The sequence below is a fragment of the Macaca nemestrina genome, chromosome 13 (assembly GCF_043159975.1).
Source record: "Macaca nemestrina isolate mMacNem1 chromosome 13, mMacNem.hap1, whole genome shotgun sequence".
NCBI lineage: Eukaryota > Metazoa > Chordata > Mammalia > Primates > Cercopithecidae > Macaca > Macaca nemestrina.
In genome coordinates, this window is record NC_092137.1 from 51762904 (window position 1) to 51773656 (window position 10753).

Consider the following 10753-nt stretch of genomic DNA (forward strand, 5'->3'; position numbering starts at 1 on the left):
GCCCATCAAAGAGTCCTTAGTCTCTCCCCTAGAAACAGGCTTGCCTTAGTGACCTTGCCATGCAGTCATTAGCTAAGAGCAGTCTGCAGGAAATTAGCTTGGGAGCAAATTTAGGCATGGGTTTCAGAGCACAGAAGCTGGGGGTTTAAGTCAATTGTAGTTAATGCAGATGAAAATTTGAGAGGAGCATTCTGATGGCAGCAATATTATATAATTCTATTTTGGTATTTAGTTTTTCCGAACTCAGAGTCTGTCTGTTGTTTTCTAGCTGTCATTTTTCCTTCAAGAAATCAGCTCTCAGTCTTATAGCAGCAGGTTTGAAAGTATTATGTCTTCTTACCTTTTCTTAAAATTCTCTTTATTTTTAACATGTTTGATGCTTTATAGGGCAGTTACGTTTTGTGCAAGTCATCGTTATCTACTCAATGGATGAACAGATTTGAAGCAGACTTCAGGCTTTGTGAACAATCATACATCTCTTTATTCTTTTCCTTAGCTTTAGCCTTTTGGGACTCCCAAATAAGTGTGGAACCCCAACTTTGTTGAGACCTAAATTCAAATATCCACTTTCTCTTTCCATATTAGATGAAGAAAGCTCTCCTCAGCTTCCAAGTCCCTGCTTTTGAATGAGCAAGTTATCTGAGGAAAAAACATGATTCCAAATAATGGGCTCACCTTTCTGTTCTTCCCTTTTTTGGGCAATCTGGGCCTTTCAAATTCTTGCTAGCTTCGTAGCTTTCTGATTTTTCCAAATATATGGCTATTGTTGTTATTTAGTACAGTTTTTAGTTATTTTAAGTGGGAAGGTTGGTCTGAAAAAAAGCTAAGACACTAATGCTAAGAGCAGAACATTTCATTTGAAAATGTTTAAGAGAATAATTTGTATGAGCTGATTGCTTTCTTTCTGTATTTTTTCTAGCAAAATTTAGTGCCATTATTGTGATGATAGAAATATAGCTAGACTTTACTCACCCCTTCCTGTATTTGGTAATTCACTGTTTTTAACTAATTCTGATTAGCAGTACAACACAAATGCAAATGTAATGTAAACCCTTTTTAAGTTTATTTATTTGTATTTATTTGTTTTTGAGACAGGCTCTGGCTCTGTCACCCAGGCTGGAGTACAGTGGCATTATCTCAGCTCACTGCAACCTCTGCCTCCTGGGCTCAAGCAATCCTCCCATCTCAGCTTCCCGAGTATCTGGGACTACAGGCACATACCACCATGCCCAGTTAATTTTTTAATTTTTGTAGAGACAGAGTTTCACCATGTTTCCTAGACTGGTCTCGAACTCTTGAGCTCAAGCAATCCGCCCACCTCAGCCTTCCAAAGTCCTGGGATTATAGGCATGAGCCACTGTGCTGGGCCAAGTTCATCTATTTTCTGATAGAAAAACATGTGTTCTACTCGTGTTGTATTCTTTTTATTTTATCACTTTCCAGATATGTGACCTTGGCCAAGTCAATTAAATTCTGTCTTTTTACTGTCATCCATAAATTAAGAAAAGTAACTCAATGTACCTCAAATATATAGAACAAAAAAGAAAAAGCACATTTTTTTAACTTAGGCTGTTTAACTTTAAAGAAATTAAGTATTTGAATGAAAATAGACTTTGGTTTTTAAGATAATTTGTCGGGGGGTGGAGCAAGATGGCCGAATAGGAACAGCTCCAGTCTCCAACTCCCAGCGCCAGCGACACAGAAGACCGGTGATTTCTGCATTTTCAACTGAGGTACTGGGTTCATCTCACTGGGGAGTGCCGGATGATCGGTGCTGGTCAGCTGCTGCAGCCCGACCAGCAGGAGCTGAAGCAGGGCTAGGCATTGCCTCACCTGGGAAGCACAAGGGGGAAGGGAATCCCTTTTCCTAGCCAGGGGAACTGAGACACACAACACCTGGAAAATCGGGTAACTCCCACCCCAATACTGCGCCTTAAGCAAACAGGCACACCAGGAGATCATATCCCACTCCTGGCCGGGAGGGTCCCACACCCACGGAGACTCCCTCATTGCTAGCACAGCAGTCTGTGATCTACCGGCAAGGCAGCAACGAGGCTGGGGGAGGGGCGCCCGCCATTGCTGAGGCTTAAGTAGGTAAACAAAGCCTCTGGGAAGCTCGAACAGGGTGGAGCTCACAGCAGCTCAAGGAAACCTGTCTGTCTCTGTAGACTCCACCTCTGGGGACAGGGCACAGTAAACTATAACAAACGCAGTCGAAACCTCTGCAGACGCAAATGACTCTGTCTGACAGCTTTGAAGAGAGCAGTGGATCTCCCAACACGGAGGCTGAGATCTGAGAAGGGACAGATTCCCTGCTCAAGTGGGTCCCTGACCCCTGAGCAGCCTAACTGGGAGACATCCCCCACTAGGGGCAGTCTGACATCCCACACCTCACAGGGTGGAGTACACCCCTGAGAGGAAGCTTCCAAAGCAAGAATCAGACAGGTACACTCGCTGTTCAGAAATATTCTATCTTCTGCAGCCTCTGCTGCTGACACCCAGGCAAACAGGGTCTGGAGTGGACCTCAAGCAATCTCCAACAGACCTACAGCTGAGGGTCCTGACTGTTAGAAGGAAAACTATCAAACAGGAAGGACACCTACACCAAAACCCCATCAGTACATCACCATCATCAAAGACCAGAGGCAGATAAAACCACAAAGATGGGGAAAAAGCAGGGCAGAAAAGCTGGAAATTCAAAAAATAAGAGCGCATCTCCCCCGGCAAAGGAGCGCAGCTCATCGCCAGCAACGGATCAAAGCTTGACGGAGAATGACTTTGATGAGATGAGAGAAGAAGGCTTCAGTCCATCAAATTTCTCGGAGCTAAAGGAGGAATTACGTACCCAGCGCAAAGAAACTAAAAATCTTGAAAAAAAAGTGGAAGAATTGATGGCTAGAGTAATTAATGCAGAGAAGGTCATAAACGAAATGAAAGAGATGAAAACCATGACACGAGAAATACGTGACAAATGCACAAGCTTCAGTAACCGACTCCATCAACTGGAAGAAAGAGTTTCAGCGATTGAGGATCAAATGAATGAAATGAAGCGAGAAGAGAAACCAAAAGAAAAAAGAAGAAAAAGAAAAGAACAAAGCCTGCAAGAAGTATGGGATTATGTGAAAAGACCAAATCTACGTCTGATTGGGGTGCCTGAAAGTGAGGGGGAAAATGGAACCAAGTTGGAAAACACTCTTCAGGATATCATCCAGGAGAACTTCCCCAACCTAGTAGGGCAGGCCAACATTCAAATTCAGGAAATACAGAGAACGCCACAAAGATACTCCTCGAGAAGAGCAACTCCAAGACACATAATTGCCAGATTCACCAAAGTTGAAATGAAGGAAAAAATCTTAAGGGCAGCCAGAGAGAAAGGTCGGGTTACCCACAAAGGGAAGCCCATCAGACTCACAGCAGATCTCTCGGCAGAAACTCTCCAAGCCAGAAGAGAGTGGGGGCCAATATTCAACATTCTTAAAGAAAAGAATTTTAAACTCAGAATTTCATATCCAGCCAAACTAAGTTTCATAAGTGAAGGAGAAATAAAATCCTTTACAGATAAGCAATGCTTAGAGATTTTGTCACCACTAGGCCTGCCTTGCAAGAGACCCTGAAGGAAGCACTAAACATGGAAAGGAACAACCGGTACCAGCCATTGCAAAAACATGCCAAAATGTAAAGACCATCGAGGCTAGGAAGAAACTGCATCAACTAATGAGCAAAATAACCAGTTAATATCATAATGGCAGGATCAAGTTCACACATAACAATATTAACCTTAAATGTAAATGGACTAAATGCTCCAATTAAAAGACACAGACTGGCAAACTGGATAAAGAGTCAAGACCCATCAGTCTGCTGTATTCAGGAGACCCATCTCACACACAGAGACAAACATAGGCTGAAAATAAAGGGATGGAGGAAGATTTACCAAGCAAATGGAGAACAAAAAAAAGCGGGGGTTGCAATACTAGTCTCTGATAAAACAGACTTTAAACCATCAAAGATCAAAAGAGACAAAGAAGGCCATTACATAATGGTAAAGGGATCAATTCAATAGGAAGAGCTAACTATCCTAAATATATATGCACCCAATACAGGAGCACCCAGATTCATAAAGCAAGTCCTTAGAGACTTACAAAGAGACTTAGACTCCCATACAATAACAATGGGAGACTTCAACACTCCACTGTCAACATTAGACAGATCAACAAGACAGAAAGTCAACAAGGATATCCAGGAATTGAACTCATCTCTGCAGCAAGCAGACCCAATAGACATCTATAGAACTCTCCACCCCAAATCAACAGAATATACATTCTTCTCAGCACCACATCGTATTTGCTCCAAAATCGACCACGTAAGTGGAAGTAAAGCACTCCTCAGCAAATGTACAAGAACAGAAATTATAACAAACTGTCTCTCAGACCACAGTGCAATCAAACTAGAACTCAGGACTAAGAAACTCAATCAAAACCGCTCAACTACATGGAAACTGAACAACCTGCTCCTGAATGACTACTGGGTACATAACGAAATGAAGGCAGAAATAAAGATGTTCTTTGAAACCAATGAGAACAAAGACACAACATACCAGAATCTCTGGGACACATTTAAAGCAGTGTGTAGAGGGAAATTTATAGCACTAAATGCCCACAAGAGAAAGCAGGAAAGATCTAAAATTGACACTCTAACATCGCAATTAAAAGAACTAGAGAAGCAAGAGCAAACACATTCGAAAGCTAGCAGAAGGCAAGAAATAACTAAGATCAGAGCAGATCTGAAGGAGATAGAGACACAAAAAACCCTCCAAAAAATCAATGAATCCAGGAGTTGGTTTTTTGAAAAGATCAACAAAATTGACAGACCACTAGCAAGACTAATAAAGAAGAAAAGAGAGAAGAATCAAATTGATGCAATTAAAAATGATAAAGGGCATATCACCACCGACCCCACAGAAATACAAACTACCATCAGAGAATACTATAAACACCTCTACGCAAATAAACTGGAAAATCTAGAAGAAATGGATAATTTCCTGGACACTTACACTCTTCCAAGACTAAACCAGGAAGAAGTTGAATCCCTGAATAGACCAATAGCAGGCTCTGAAATTGAGGCAATAATTAATAGCCTACCAACCAAAAAAAGTCCAGGACCAGATGGATTCACAGCTGAATTCTATCAGAGGTACAAGGAGGAGTTGGTACCATTCCTTCTGAAACTATTCCAATCAATAGAAAAAGAGGGAATCCTCCCTAACTCATTTTATGAGGCCAACATCATCCTGATACCAAAGCCTGGCAGAGACACAACAAAAAAGGAGAATTTTAGACCAATATCCCTGATGAACATTGATGCAAAAATCCTCAATAAAGTACTGGCAAACCGGATTCAGCAACACATCAAAAAGCTTATCCACCATGATCAAGTGGGCTTCATCCCTGGGATGCAAGGCTGGTTCAACATTCGCAAATCAATAAACATAATCCAGCATATAAACAGAACCAAAGACAAGAACCACATGATTATCTCAATAGATGCAGAAAAGGCTTTTGACAAAATTCAACAGCCCTTCATGCTAAAAACGCTCAATAAATTCAGTACTGATGGAACGTACCTCAAAATAATAAGAGCTATTTATGACAAACCCACAGCCAATATCATACTGAATGGGCAAAAACTGGAAAAATTCCCTTTGAAAACTGGCACAAGACAGGGATGCCCTCTCTCACCACTTCTATTCAACATAGTGTTGGAAGTTCTGGCTAGGGCAATTAGGCAAGAGAAAGAAATCAAGGGTATTCAGTTAGGAAAAGAAGAAGTCAAATTGTCCCTGTTTGCAGATGACATGATTGTATATTTAGAAAACCCCATTGTCTCAGCCCAAAATCTCCTTAAGCTGATAAGCAACTTCAGCAAAGTCTCAGGATACAAAATTAATGTGCAAAAATCACAAGCATTCTTATACACCAGTAACAGACAAACAGAGAGCCAAATCAGGAATGAACTTCCACTCACAATTGCTTCAAAGAGAATCAAATACCTAGGAATCCAACTTACAAGGGATGTAAAGGACCTCTTCAAGGAGAACTACAAACCACTGCTCAGTGAAATCAAAGAGGACACAAACAAATGGAAGAACATACCATGCTCATGGATAGGAAGAATCAATATCGTGAAAATGGCCATACTACCCAAGGTTATTTATAGATTCAATGCCATCCCCATCAAGCTACCAATGAGTTTCTTCACAGAATTGGAAAAAACTGCTTTAAAGTTCATATGGAACCAAAAAAGAGCCCGCATCTCCAAGACAATCCTAAGTCAAAAGAACAAAGCTGGAGGCATCATGCTACCTGACTTCAAACTATACTACAAGGCTACAGTAACCAAAACAGCATGGTACTGGTACCAAAACAGAGATATAGACCAATGGAACAGAACAGAGTCCTCAGAAATAATACCACACATCTACAGCCATCTGATCTTTGACAAACCTGAGAGAAACAAGAAATGGGGAAAGGATTCCCTATTTAATAAATGGTGCTGGGAAAATTGGCTAGCCATAAGTAGAAAGCTGAAACTGGATCCTTTCCTTACTCCTTATATGAAAATTAATTCAAGATGGATTAGAGACTTAAATGTTAGACCTAATACCGTGAAAATCCTAGAGGAAAACCTAGGTAGTACCATTCAGGACATAGGCATGGGCAAAGACTTCATGTCTAAAACACCAAAAACAACGGCAGCAAAAGCCAAAATTGACCAATGGGATCTCATTAAACTAAAGAGCTTCTGCACAGCAAAAGAAACTACCATCAGAGTGAACAGGCAACCTACAGAATGGGAGAAAATTTTTGCAATCTACTCATCTGACAAAGGGCTAATATCCAGAACCTACAAAGAACTCAAACAAATTTACAAGAAAAGACAAACAACCCCATCAAAAAGTGGGCAAAGGATATGAACAGACATTTCTCAAAAGAAGACATTCATACAGCCAACAGACACATGAAAAAATGCTCATCATCACTGGCCATCAGAGAAATGCAAATCAAAACCACAATGAGATACCATCTCACACCAGTTAGAATGGCGATCATTAAAAAGTAAGGAAACAACAGATGCTGGAGAGGATGTGGAGAAATAGGAGCACTTTTACACTGTTGGTGGGATTGTAAACTAGTTCAATCATTATGGAAAACAGTATGGCGATTCCTCAAGGATCTAGAACTAGATGTACCATATGACCCAGCCATCCCATTACTGGGTATATACCCAAAGGATTATAAATTATGCTGCTATAAAGACACATGCACACGTATGTTTATTGCAGCACTATTCACAATAGCAAAGACTTGGAATCAACCCAAATGTCCATCAGTGACAGACTGGATTAAGAAAATGTGGCACATATACACCATGGAATACTATGTAGCGATAAAAAAGGATGAGTTTGTGTCCTTTGTAGGGACATGGATGCAGCTGGAAACCATCATTCTTAGCAAACTATCACAAGAACAGAAAACCAAACACCGCGTGTTCTCACTCATAGGTGGGAACTGAACAATGAGATCACTTGGACTCAGGAAGGGGAACATCACACACCGGGGCCTATCATGGGGAGGGGGGAGGGGGGAGAGATTGCATTGGGAGTTATACCTGATGTAAATGACGAGTTGATGGGTGCAGCACACCAACATGGCACAAGTATACATATGTAACAAACCTGCACGTTATGCACATGTACCCTACAACTTAAAGTATAATAATAATAAATAAATTAAAAAAAAAACACACCAAAACATATACAATTCTAAATATTTGTGTAACTAATAAAATTGTGTGTAATTTACATAAGTCAGACTTCAAAAATTATTGGGAAGAATAAATTCACTGTTACTGTAGCAGATTTTACCATACCTTTATTTGAAACAACCATTTATTTCTATTTCTAAGATATATTCCACATATATTGCTTGAACAATAATATTGTGATTTACAGAATTTTTTTAAATTACCAGGAAAATAACTTGAAGGAGGAGGTAAATAGTGAATTCAGAAGGCTAGATAGATTTTGAAATTACCATCTCTCAAATCTATTCCTTTAGTAATAATTCATACTTTCAGGATGAAATAAATCTTCAGGTTAGTTATTTTGTGTACATTGCTTTTGAGATTAAAATGCCAGTGACATCATTAGTCTGGATTGCAGGGCTAAATTCGTTTCATTAGATTTTTATGCCAATATTTTGTTCAGTTCATTTAAATGGATTGATACATATCAAATTAGGAAATAATTTCCATTAGATAATAACACTCAATATAAAACAGACATTTGTAGCCTTTGTCTTGTACAAATGTATTTTTTATTGCAATGGGTAGTGTTTCAATGTCTGTAACTTCAAGATATATCAGTATGTATTATTAAGTATGTGTGTGTCAGTATATTCTATGACTTTAGGGCAGTTAACTGTACTACTTCAAAATGTGTATTTAATGGATGGTTACAATATCAGATATGTTACATTCCTTAGTATGTACCACTACAATAAGCACCCTGCTTTTTCATATCTCCAGCAGTTGAGATTAACATTGATTTATAATTTTTAAATAGGAAACATTTTAATTAGTATAATTATAGTTAAAGATAGACCTTCACTGATGGAACTGAAAGAATTCAAGAAATATAAATTAACAAACATATTTTAGACACACTCCTCATCTTTGCATGAGGAAGATATCAGAATCTAGAGAGATCGCTTCCTTGCTTCTTTAGGGATGGTATCTGAAGCTTCATCCTTCAATGGTCCTCTACCCAGTCAAAGGTTAGGGATAATTCTGATTCAATGATATCAATTAAAATGGTAAAAATATTTGCTTCTGGAAAATTGTTTCATGTCCCTGGCGTGAACATTTCATATAAAGTGGTATTTATACCGCCCAAACATATAGCTAGAATTTATTGGATTTACTGAATATGTTGCATAAAATGTGTTGTGGCTGGGTGAGGGGGCTCACACCTGTAATTCTAGCACTTTGGGAAGCCAAGGTGGGTGGATCACTTGAGGCCAGGAGTTCAAGACCAGCATGGCCAACGTGGTGAAACCCTCTCTCTTCTAAAAATACAAACATTTGCGGGACATGGTGGTGCATGCCTGTAATCCCAGCTACTTGGGAGTCTGAGGCATGAGAATCGCTTGAACCCTGGAAGTGGAGGTTGAAGTGAGCCAAGATTGCACCACCTCACTGCAGTCTGGGCAACAGAGCAAGATCCTGTCTAAAAAAAAAAAAAAGAATGTGTTGTGACTACTAACAGACAGTTGTTTGATAAGTACATGTATGTTTGGCATAATTTGTTGTGAGATTCACTTAATTTTAAAACCTTGAAATGAGGTAGTAGAGAATAGCTAAAATTAATCAATTTCATACTTAAAAATTTAAAACTAATCTAACAACTGTAAGTTATACGTAACTGTATTTCCTTAAGTCAGTCCATTACCAAGGAACTATTAGAGGAAAAAAAAAAACTACAATCAAGACAAAGAGAAAAGTAACAGAAAATGCAAACAAAATGCAAAACTATGAACTTTCAAAATATGAGTTCACACTCTGTTGCACACAACAAAAAGGCATTACAAACAAAATGGAACAATTAAAAATGAAAGTTAAGTCGTAACCATGAGAAGAATACTCATGAGGGAAAGCAAATGAAAATATTTTGGAGTTTTTGTTTTTTTCTAATTTCAATTGTAAAATTAATTGTTCAGGTAGTAGACACTCTATTAAATGAATAAATTAGTGGTTGAGCATTTTAATGGATGAAGTTGAATTGTTTGAGGCCTTGAACTTGAAGGTCATTGATTATTAAATACTTGGGGGGTAAGGAATGTAATGTTTTTTCAGTAAGCATATAATTCAATCATGCATCCTGACTTTTGTATGAAATGACTAAATCTTTAGGAGGATTAATCTGGATGAAGTAGGAATAGACTAGAATAGAAAGAGATAGTGGTTAAGTAGGGGTAGGATCAGTGAAACCATAGAGGATATGATTACACACTATATAATGAGAAGTAATTGAGTATAAATATAAATTTAAAAGTGTAGGTATAATATTCAACATTTTTTCGAGGGCTTATTATGTTCCAGCATTATTTTAAGTGTTTTACCTATCATATTGATTTATTTTTTATTTTTCATTTTATTTATAATCCCTCCTGAGTAGATGAGATTACAGGCTTGTGCCACCACACCTCACTAATTTTTATATTTTTAGTAGAGAAAGGGTTTTTGCCATGTTGGCCAGGCTGATCTCCAACTCCTGACCTCAAGCGATCCACCCCCCTTTGGTCTCCCAAAGCACTGGGATTACAGGCCTGAGCCACTCTGCCCAGGTCATAAAATAACTCCTTACAACCATCCTGTAAGTTGAATACTATTATTATTCCCATTATTCAGATGTTCTCTTCATGGCGTAGAGAATTGAGAGTGTTGGTAAATAATGGCACCAGAACTCAAACGTGAGCAGTCAAATCTGAGCAGACTCTAGAGATCAAATGTTCTTAAACATTATGGAATATGAGTCAGTATGAATGACTAAAAGTCCAGTAATGATTAGGGAAAACAAACAAACATGAGTGAGGACAACTGAAATAATTACGATATAATTAAGGGTGATAAGTTACATTTGTATAGTTATTTAAAATATACATTATTCCACGTGATCAGAAATATAAAAACAACTAGA